Genomic DNA, 12475 nt, shown 5'->3' on the forward strand with positions numbered 1-12475 from the left:
TGCCATTAATGTATGGATGCACAATATTAATTGCAAGTAAATAGCAACTATGTAAGATATCTTACCCAATATAGTATGTCATAACTTTTATGACGTTTAAAATAAATATGCTATCTTGGATATTAATGTGCATTGAAATATAAAAGGACATTATTCTTAAACCATTCTCATTATGGTTATTTATTAAGAATTCATTATGATATTCATGTGCAGCAGCAATCTTTATGGTTATGACCGTTATACGTGATATAATTATTAAATCAAGCACGATTAAAATTCTATTATGAATTTGTTTGACATATAATATTTACTCGGTTTTATCCTTTGACTAAGTTCATTCTAGAGTCAGGGACCAACGTGAAGGAATTATTAAGTTGATTCCAAGATGAACTAAAAATTCCATAAAAAGACATTGCATTATACATGATATTTGCCAACAAGGCCAATGCAAACAGTCTTTTGCTATGAAGTATGTTCCGTGGATCAAGCCACTGATCCCCAAAGTAAGTGAATATAGTTTTTATGCCTTACCACAATCTTTTAATAATGGACAGGGTATGCCCCACTTCTAGAGTTCTTTCAGTGCTAACCCACAGGTACAAAGGAATTGCTAATAATGCAACCAGTGTCAAACACTAGCATGAAAAATAAAGCTCAATCCAGAGAAGTGTATATTCAGAGTCGCTTCAGAAAAATTCCTTGACTATGTCATTAGCAAAAAAGGAGTTAGAGCAAATCCAGATAAAGTAAAAAGCCATGCGAGGAAAAAGGTGAAAAGAGCACCTAAATAAAAGCCATGCGAGGAAAAAGGTGAAAAGAGCGCCTAAATGAAAGCCCCACTATGGGTGAGAAAGATCCAGAGGTTGAACGGGCGGATCATCGTACTAGAAAGATTGTCAACAAGCATATCAAGGTATAAAACAATTCCTAGCAGAACCACCCTTGATGAGCCGACCAATCTGAAGGGGAGACCTGCATTTGTATCAATCTGTCATGGATAAAGCTATGTGCACCGTGGTTATTCAAGAAGAATAAGGTCAGCAGTTCTCCATCTATTATGTTCGCAAATGTTGAAGGATGCGGAGACAAGATATTCGAAGCTAGATAAAATGGCTCCCACGGTTGTGACAACATCCATCCGCGTTAAACCATAGCTCCAAGCATAACCTCAACATGATCGAGATCAAGATCAAGAGCCGGCTTCACCATCATGATTCAACATTGAACACACGAATGATGAGATTGAAAGGCAAGTGCATGTCGCTCTGGATAGACAAGAGAACAATGCAGAAAGATACGCCATCCAGTTAACAGGAATTCACCATTCACAACGGGAATCATCATATAAAAAAAAAGAATCAATATAAGCGGGACATTACATATCCCGAACCCAAAGGAGGGGAGCATGTAGCCGTTGGAAGAAACGCCAAAGCATACTACAGGTTGGCCATCACACTGAAGCTTGCTGGGAGCTGGCAAACTAGATAGCTTTGTCCAGAATAACAAATAACAAGACAACAAGTAGAAGACATATCCCAAAAAGAAATTCAAAAGTGTCATTAATGTCATAGCAGATGGACCAGTGTATCAGCCACCCGTGGAAAAAGCAAAAATATCCGCTCTGGATAAAACATCCCTCCATTGCTCCTTTTGCAGAAACAGGTCCAATAATCTCTCCACATGCAGATGCATTGGTACTAACAATGGCGATTCAAGGATGGGAGATAAAATAAAGCAAGTAAAGACACGGGCAGTTCTCGCAATGTCATCACCAAAGGTGCATTTGCCAAGCTAAAGCCCGATCCGGTCCAAATAGAAACAACCATTGTTGACATCATTGGAGTGACGGGTCACACTATCCAGACCAAGGGCCAGAGGTTGCAGCCCTAATTTCCATCCGTCGTCTGACAATGTACATTCTCACCAACAAAGGAGGAGTAATGATTAGCGGGAACCAAAAGGTGGCTAAAGAGACTTATACTCGACGTCACTATCAATCCGCCCACAATCCAAAGAGGACGAAGGTGAGAAATATTAACTTGTCACTACAGCTTTGGGCGATACAGAAACGCTCCTTATTGCTGATGGAAAGCGGGTGCGGATCGCCAAAGGATTAATACCTGAGATCAAGGAGGATGTTACGAAAGTTCTCATTGAGTTTGAAAGCCTATTTGCATAGGAGAATGAGATCCCCACAGGAGTAAGCCCGGATGTGATTACTCATAAGTTAAACATCATTGAGGATGTGGTTCTAGTTGCTCAGAAAAGACGGAACCATAGGCCTAAAAATCAGTATTTTTACGTATTCTTATATGTGCATTAAACTGTTATAGTATCCTATATTTTATAATTTATTCTTTCTCGCCATACTTCTTATATTCATTTGCCTAGCTTTTAGTGCTGATATACGCCCAGTGGCTGGCGAATGAAAAGTTCCACAGGCGGATCAATTACCTCAAAGATAAGACAATTGATCCCATCACGGGCGGATCCCCTTTCCATAAAGATAAGAAGCACAGACCCTCAGGAGCTTTCAAATGAGCTCAACTCTCTCCTCAAAGACAGGAAAAGGATTGACCACCATCAAAAACGGGTTAAAATCGTCTCAAAAATGAGATCATTACACCCTCAACTTTCTCCTCAAAGATAGGAGAACACTCTCATAGGCGGATCCATCTTTAGATGATCACCATTCGAGAAAGAGTTAAAACATTCCTTGGACGCAAAGACTTTACACTCTCTCACTCCCTTCCCAAAGAAGGGTTCACAAGTCCTACGGGCGGATCGCTTCACCTCAAAGATAGGTAGCAAGTTGATCCCCTAGGCAGCTTTACTTCCTCTAGAAGGAATAGAAAAACTTCTAACCTTCACAAAGGTTCGCACAACGGAGTATGGCTGGCCACCTACTCCATATTAAATCCTACAAACTTATATATTTACTTACGCAAACGTAAAAGTAAATGGCGACCATAAGGATTAAAACAATTGTACTTAAGTTTTACAAACAATCGGACAATAATCTCAGCGGCGGATCGATCTACCTCAAAGATAGGAAACAATTGATTGCCGTCAGAGACAGAGTTAAAACATTTCTCAGACGTGAGAACTTTACACTCTCAAATACTCTTCCCAAAGAAGAGTCTCAAGACCTGGCAGCAGATCGATTCACCTCAAAGATAGGAAGCAAATCGATCGCCTAAGGCAGCTTAACTTCCTCACCAGGAATAAAAGCTTTTAACCTTCACAAAGGTTCACACATTGGGGTACGGCTGGCCACCTACCCTAAACAATCAGAGAAATCCTAAACCAGATTCTAGAAAATTACTTGCTAAAAGATATAATGCATTAGTAAAAATAGTTCTGGAAAGCAAAGGGTTCATCCAAGATAATGAAGCCTCGTCTTCATCCAAATAATGAAGCCTCGTCTTCATCCAAGTAATGAAGCCTCGTCTTCATCTCCAAATAATGAAGCCTCGTCTTCATCCAAGTAATGAAGCCTCGTCTTCATCTCCAAATAATGAAGCCTCGTCTTCATCTCCAAATAATGAAGCCTCGTCTTCATCCAAGTAATGAAGCCTCGTCTTCATCTCCAAATAATGAAGCCTCGTCTTCATCTCCAAATAATGAAGCCTCGTCTTCATCCAAGTAATGAAGCCTCGTCTTCATCTCCAAACAATGAAGCCTCGTCTTCATCAAAGTAATGAATTCACGTCTTCATCATAGAAATAACAAAGTGCACAAAAGTCCCTAAATGGCTGATCATTCTTACTGATCCCTAAGGGCGGGTCATTCTCCTCAATATGGCAGAACTGAAGAAAAGAAGTCCCTAAGGCGAATCATAATCCTATGCGGTAGGAACAAATGGTCCCATAAAGGGCGGGTTATTCCCTTTCTAAAGGAAATATAACTCTCAAGAAGCCCCTAGAGGATAACAATGGATACGGTTGGCCACCTATCCACAAGGAAGCAAAAGCCCCTAAAAGTGCATCATATCCATATATGATCCCACATAGGGCGGATCTTGTTCATAAGATCCCGCATAAGGAAGCCCCAAAAGGCGCATCATTTCCATATATGATCCCCCATCTAGGGCGGGTCCACTTTCCTCCAAGATAGAAAAATAAAACACCATTTAGACAGCCCTAAAGAGCTTTTTATACCTTTAGGGGGGGCTTCTGATAACAACCCAAATTATTCTTGAATAAGGAATAAGGGAAAATTAATAGAAATAATGGTAAACCATTATTCATTCTAAAAGAGATATTTATGCATGATTAATGTGGACTTAATGATAATTAATGCAGGGGCGAATATGCAAATAATGAGAAAAAGGAAGGAGTCTCTAGTATTATGCCACGCCACGTGGACCATGGCGAGATACGCCATAACGAGATACGCCCGATGAGAGCGAGTAGTGGAGACCCACCATAGCTCTCAATGAGAGCGTACATACGCCTTGACGGATCAAAGAATATGAAAAGGCGCCTTTATTACCATCCATGAATGGGAATAAATACAATTAAATGGCAATTAATAGCCATTAAAGGGGAATAAAGACTTGACTGTTCGAATACCTCAACTCTGAGGGTTTCAATGCTAAATGCTGGGATTAATGGAGAATTGATAGCAATTAAAGATGAGTAATGACACAACTCTTCACCTGCTTCCCCATTAATGCTGAAGGTTACAGAAACCTATATAAATACCCCAGCTTCCTAGGATCAAAGGTACACTTACTGATTCTCTACTTTTGTGCTTACAGTTTATTCTCAGAAATATTACTGACTTTGGCATCGGAGTGTCCCCGGCCGATCCCAACGGCGCCTCACAGGGACGTGCTCCGATCAAGGATTTTTCCTCGAGTTATCAGGAGTCTCGCTATATTCCTGCTGAGCAGGAGATGGAGGGTTTTCATCGGAGCGGTTGTCGTTGTAACCGACACCAGAGATATTTTGTGAATCGTTTGACATGATTCTTAGAGAGATTTTGAGAGGTTTTGGGATTCAATAGAGAGAGGGATTGAATACCAGAATTTCTGTGTGTAAAGAGACGCAGGTGGGAATTCGTCCACTATTTATAGGGGTATCGAGTTGATCTGAATCGTTGGAATGGTGGTTTGACCTCGAGATAATCAACCGATAATGATTCTGGCATTTATGACACAATCGACGCATGTGTTTTCTAATTATTGTGATTATGTCACCCTAGGTAACTATTTAATACGAGTGCCAGCATTAATTGTGCAACGGATCTTTTACTTAGCGTTAAGAATTTTAAACGTTTGAGATTTTGAGTAGTCAGTTTTACGTGGGAGAATTATTCGTGTGCTTAGTAACTTAGCTTAAGATAATCACTCAGTATGTAAGTCTACTCAGCATGAAGTGATTTTATATTATGTTTGACTCAGCATGCAAAAGTTACTAATTTGGCACAAATCACTCAACATGGTAATCATTCAATTTAAACATAGAATTTTATTGAAGAGGATTAGACATACCGATTTCTTCCCTTAGTATGTTGAATTGCTCACGAGCCAAAGGCTTAGTGAAGATATCCGCAAGCTGTTCATCTGTTGGTACGTAGGTCAGCTTGATCTCACCTTTGAGTACATGATCTCTGATGAAGTGATGCCTTATGCTAACATGCTTCATCCTGCTGTGCTGGATTGGATTTTTTGATAGGTCAATGGCACTCTTGTTGTCACATTTGACCTTTATTGTTTCTGTTTTGACTCCAAAATCCTTTAGCTGTTGCTTAATCCATAGGACCTGGGCCACACAGCTTCCAGCAGCAATGTACTCAGCTTCAGTTGTAGATAGGGCTACTGACGATTGCTTCTTACTGAACCAAGATACTAGACAGCTTCCTAGGAAGTGACATCCTCCTGAAGTGCTCTTACGTTCTAGCTTATCTCGTCCATAGTCAGCGTCAGTGTATCCAATGAGTGTGAAGTCATTTGTATTTGGATACCATAAACCTACATTAACTGAGCTCTGCAAATATCTGAAAATTCTTTTTACAGCTATAAGATGAGATTCTCTGGGGTCAGCTTGATATCTTGCGCAATAACATACTGAGTACTGAATGTCAGGTCTACTAGCAGTAAGATAAAGTAGAGAGCCTATCATACCTCGATATAACTTGCTATCTACTGACTTACCTTTCTCGTCAGCGCTAAGGACAGTGTTAGTACTCATTGGGGTTGATATGGGCTTACATTCTTCCATATCAAATTTCTTTAACATTTCTTTGGCATACTTGGACTGACTAATGAAGATGTCGTTCTTCCCTTGCTTGATTTGCAAACCAAAGAAGAAGTTGAGTTCGCCCATCATAGACATCTCGAACTCAGTTTGCATCTGTTTACTAAATTCTTTGCACATGGATTCGTCAGTAGCACCAAAGATTATATCATCTACGTAAATTTGTGCCAGCAGGGTATTTTTACCCATTTTCTTAATGAACAAGGTTGTGTCAGCTTTGCCTCTGACATAATTCCTGGTCAGCAAGAAGTTGGTCAACCTCTCATACCAAGCTCTTGGAGCTTGTTTCAGCCCATATAGGGCCTTCTTGAGTTTATAAACGTGGTTTGGAAATTTTGGGTCTTCAAACCCTGGAGGCTGACTAACATATACCTCTTCGTTTATAAAGCCATTAAGAAAAGCACTTTTAACATCCATTTGATATAGTTTAAAGTTCATATAGCTTGCATATGCACACAATATTCGTATAGCCTCTAACCTAGCAACAGGAGCGAAGGTCTCACCGTAGTCAATGCCCTCTTGCTGATTGTAGCCTTGGGCTACAAGTCGGGCTTTGTTTCTGACTACATTGCCATGCTCATCTAGTTTGTTTCTAAAGACCCACTTAGTTCCTATGGTCTTTTGATTCCTAGGTTTAGGTACTAAATCCCATACCTCATTTCTTTTGAATTGGTCAAGCTCCTCTTGCATAGCATTGATCCAATGTTCATCGTGCTCAGCTTCTGAGAAGTTCTCTGGCTCCTGCACTGAGACGAATGCAATATTACCGAGATACTTTCTAAGCTGATCTCTTGTCATCAGCTTGTTGTCAACGGCATCAAGAATGGATTTCTCCGAATGTCCTCTTGGAATTTTTATTTCTTTGGGTAATGTTGAGTTGTCTGGAATAGGTGTTTCTACAATGTCTGCAGGAGTAGATTGGTCAGCAAAGGTAATTTCGGTTTCGTTTTTACCTTTGATCAGCCCTTGTACTGATGACTCAGCGGCTCCTGTTTGGTCAGCGGAAGCTGAGCTTGGTTCATCTTCGGCGGACTGAGTTGTCTTTCCTGCAGGGCCAGTTTCATCGAACTCTATATGGACAGACTCTTCTACAACTTGAGTTCGTTTATTATACATCCTATATGCTTTACTGTTAGTTGAGTACCCTAAAAAGATCGCTTCGTCAGCTTTAGCATCAAATTTTGCAAGGTTATCTTTTGTATTGAGTATAAAGCATTTACACCCAAAAGCACGAAAGTAGCCAATGTTGGGCTTTCGTCCTTTCCAAAGTTCATATGGGGTTTTCTTGAGTATAGGTCTAACTAAAGCCCTATTCAGTATGTAACATGCTATGTGGACAGCTTCACCCCAGAAATACTTTGGAAGCCTATTTTCGCTCAGTATTGTCCTAGCAATTTCGACAATTGTTCTGTTCTTCCTTTCAACAACCCCATTTTGTTGAGGTGTCCTAGGAGCAGAAAAGTTATGGTCAATGCCACTGACTTCACAGAATTCGTCAAACTGTTGGTTTTTGAATTCTCCGCCGTTATCACTTCTGATATGAGCTACTCTTAGTTCTTTGTCATTTTCAAGCTTTTTAATCAATGTTGTGAACATTTCAAATGTTTCATCCTTGCTACTCAGCAAGATGATCCAAGTATACCGAGAGAAATCATCTACAATGACTAAGGAGAATTTTTTACCGCCCAAGCTGAGTGGCTGGACAGGTCTGAAAAGGTCCAAATGTAGTAATTCTAATAGTCTCTTGGTTGAGACAATGTTTTTACTTTGAAAAGACTTTTTCGTTTGTTTACCTTGCTGACAAGCATTACATAATTGATCTTTCTCAAATTTCAATTTGGGCAATCCCTCAACTAGTTGCTTTCTAGCTAATTTGGCAAGAAGGTCCATGCTTACATGACCAAGTCTCCTATGCCATAGCCAGGAGTTATCCTCTTTAGACACTAAGCATATATTTTTGGAAAACTGTTTTCCTAAACTTAACATATATACGTTGTCAACACGAGGGGCAGTTAAAATCAAATTATTTGTTTTTCCCTCGAGTATCCAACACTGAGTAGCATCAAATATAACCTGTCTACCGCTATCACAAAGCTGAGCTACGCTCAATAGGTTATATTTGAGACCTTTAACTAAGGAGACTGACTCAATGGTGGGGTTACCTCCGATAGTACCTGACCCTACTATCTTGCCCTTCTTATTGTCTCCAAAGCTTACGTTTCCACCTCGTTTAAGCTCAAGTGTGATGAACTGAGTTTCATCACCAGTCATGTGCCTCGAGCATGCGCTGTTTATATACCACAGTTTTGATTTCTCCACGCATCTCAGGCTCACCTGCATTTTAAACTATTCATCTTTAGGTACCCAATTCTTTTTGGGTCCTCGTTGGTTAGCATAAACAGGTGCAATATCACGTTTTAACTTGTGACGACATACATTTATTGTGTGGCTAGCTTTACCACAGAAGTCACAAAATGTTATCCTTTTGGAGTGACTTTGTTTATGGTCAGCACCATTGTGTTGGGCATGCCAACATACCTTAGTGGTATGCCATTTCTTTCCGCAGAAGTCACATTGGACAATCCGCTTGTTGTACCAACACACATCTGTTGTGTGTCCCCTTTTCCCACAACAGTCACACTGAGTGAACTGTCTACGCTTACCAATACCTGAGTACTCAGCATGGGATTTATTTGAACCTTTTATTTGGTTCTGTAGGTTTGTGACATCCTTTTTCAGTTTCTTTGAATCTGATTGGACTTCTGAGACCAACTTGTGCATAATTTCCATGTTGCTATGCAAAGTTGAGTTGTCTTGGAGAAGATATCGAAGGTCACTAAGTTTGACATCTTCAATCTCGTCACACCGCCTGCTGAGTGCCTTTATTTTCTTATTACACTTTTTAGTCAGTGTATATAAATCACTCAGAGCGTTAACCATTTCATTTCTAAGCAAGTGTAAGGATGTTACCTCATTTGAGTATTCCTCCTGTTCAGATTCTTCAGAGAGGTCAGCTTGCTCAGATTGAGTATGGTCAGCAGCATCATCGGCCATGAAGCATATGTTTGCTGACTCGGTGGCATCAGCTTCAGATGATGTTGACTCATCACTGTCACTCCATGTGGCCACCATGGCCTTTTTGCTTCCCTTCTTTTCTTTCTTCAGATTAGGGCAGCTTAACTTAATGTGCCCAATTTGATGGCACTCAAAGCATGTGACAGGCTTGGAGCTGTCCTTTTTGTATTTGTCACTGGACTCAGCTTTGTACCTATCGCCTCTTCTGAATGGCCTCTTGCTATTCTTTTCATTCTTTCTGAACAGATTCTTCATCTTCCTTATGAACATGGCCATTTCCTCATCATCTGATGAGTCAGCTTCAGTTGAGTTAGCTTTCATGACAAGTGATTTTTGTTTCTTGTCTTCTGACTTTTCTTTTGCTTCGAAGTTTTTCATAGAGATCTCATGAGTCAGAAGAGATCCGATCAGCTCGTCATATTTATATGTGGTCAAGTCTTGAGCTTCCTCCACAGCCGTTTTCTTAGCTTGCCAGCTCTTGGGTAAGCTTCTCAAGATTTTCTTCACCTGCTCTTTTTCAGTGAAGTTCTTGCCGAGTCTCTTCAGCTCGTTTATGATGTTGGTGAATCTAGCGTTCATTCCAGAGATGTCCTCATTGTCGTTCATTTCGAATAGCTCGTATAATCTCATATGTTGGTTCACCTTTGATTCCTTGACCTTGCTTGTACCTTCATATGTTACTTCAAGCTTTTTCCAAATCTCTTGTGCTGACTCGCAACCTGAAATCTTATTGTATTCTGCAGCATCTAGCGCACAGTGAAGCATATTGATAGCTGAAGCATTGTTTTGTAATTTTTTAAGGTCATCTTCTGACCACTCAGTTTCACTCTTAACAACTTTCTCATCGTTAACAGTTTTATAAGGCACATATGGGCCTTGAACTATTACAAGCCATGCACTCATGTTTGTGGCTTGAATAAAGTTCTTCATCCTATTCTTCTAGAATGTATAATTAGATCCAAAGAATAGGGGAGGCCGACTAATTGATAATCCCTCGGGGAGTATATGTGTTGTTTGGCTCCCTGGAAGCAAACGAGTGCTGTTCTCAGCCATTTATCGGGATCAGCTCAAGATAGTTATATCTTTGAGTAGTGAGCTATTTTAGCTCTGATACCACTTGTTGGTCCCGTGTGATTAGTTCCAGGGGGGTTAGGAACTAATATAACTTTTTCGTTTTCATTACGCTGACTTAATTGAATTCTTTGAGTTTCACAACTCAACTTTGGTCAGCGCGGTCGAGTGAGGCGTAAGACGGCTTTAGTCAGGTACTGACTAAAACTGTTTTACTTGTGAGTTGGGAAATGACACTTTTGTGGTCAGCTTCCAACTCAGCACTCTGATTTACTCAGTGCCAGTTCAAACAATTTATATACTGAGTAAATATAGCAAGCAACACATACAGATATATATTGAAAGAGAGTTAGAGATTACTCAGCACGACTTATCCTGGTTCGGCCTCTCCGCCTACGTCCAGTCCCCAGAATCCCTCCGGGCTTTTTAAATCCAATACTGAGCTCTTTAAAGGTAGAGCACAAACCGTTTACAAGGCAGTTGAATATGCAAGAGTACCGTCCTCTATTCGTCTACTCAACTCCTACTAAGTGCTATAACCGAACACCTAGATTTCTCTACCACTGAGTACTTAAAACCGAGTACTCAGCACACTCTCTCAATTTTACAATTGATATAGAATTTGTTCTTTTTCAGACAAAGAACACTTTAGATGATTACAAAAATCACTCTAGCTTTTACACAGAAATAGAAGTTTGGTGTAAAATCTTTCTCTTGTTTTGGTGTGCTTTTGTATGTATGCTTTTTGTTATCTACTATTTCGGCCAAGGATCCAAGAAGTGTACTTGTCCTTTTATAGTTGTATTCTGAAGACTTGTTCATTTGAATTCTGGATTTGTCCGTTGAATCCAAACGGCTCCTTTTTACGACAAGGCTCTGGTCAGCTTCAGATTTGCAGGCCAATCCTATCGTCTAAATTCCACAGTCGTCAGGCTTGTCTTCTTCTTGCAGGTTTCGTCTTCTTGTGCCAATTTGTCTTTTAGCTAATGAACAGTTGACCCATGCATCTCGAAATTGTATCCGTGCATAATTCCAAGGCTTCTGGATTAGTGCAGACAGTTGTCGGATCTTGTCTTTTAGCAAACGGATCATTCGCGTTGTCCTGAAGATCACTTAGCTTGACTTTAATAGCTGTTGTCTTTGATTATTGCCAATTCAGATACTGAGTTCTCTTTCACTCAGCTTCTATGGTCGGCTTCGTTCTGCAAGACATAGTTCTCAAGAAGACTTCTATACTTTTGATACTGAGTTGCGTTCCACTCAACTTCGTTGATTAGTATGATCTTTAAGCTTCTGTTCTGAAGATCTTCTATCACGCTGAGTTATACTCCACTCAGCTTGTGCTGTGTTCTCATGCTGACTTCGTCCTGTCTTAATTTTTATTTCCATTTGAATTTATATTTACACTCTACATTGAACAAATATATTAGTACAATTAAATCAAAGCACTTAAATTTAATTGTCCCTTAATCATGGATTAACTTAAATAATTTTGTCAAATCAAAATCATGTGGAAAGGTGTTTCAACAAACTCTCTCATTTTGATGTTGGCAAAATATTTAAAAAGACGACAAAAATGGATAAAAAAGAAGACAATACAGGAAAAACCGTTGTCACGTCCGCTACCCAGCAGTTGCGGGCGTGAAAAAAACTTTTTCTACACAAGAACAAATTTTCTCTATCACGTTAGCTACCCAGCAGTCGCGGATGTGATAGAAACTTTACTTGTCTAAGATAAAAAAAATCACTGTCATGTATGCTATCCATGTCACGAACGTGACATGCATCACTTCAGCAATTCTCAGACCTGTTCATCCAAGAAGCACATCCTTTCATCCGAATCAACATTTCTCTTCACTATTAGCCACATAGCATCATTACATCTTTATGGAAGGATGTCTTCCAAGGGACATGACTATTCTACATCTATATAAAGGAAGTTCTACATCAATCTAAATACAGATTGAGATATAGAAATATTTCAGAATCAGAGATTATAACACTGAGTTTGAGATATTGAAATATCTTATTTAGAGATTCCGCCCCATGCACCGAAAGAAGTGAGG

This window comes from Euphorbia lathyris, chromosome 2 (genome assembly GCF_963576675.1).
Source record: "Euphorbia lathyris chromosome 2, ddEupLath1.1, whole genome shotgun sequence".
In the NCBI taxonomy this organism is placed as follows: Eukaryota; Viridiplantae; Streptophyta; class Magnoliopsida; order Malpighiales; family Euphorbiaceae; genus Euphorbia; species Euphorbia lathyris.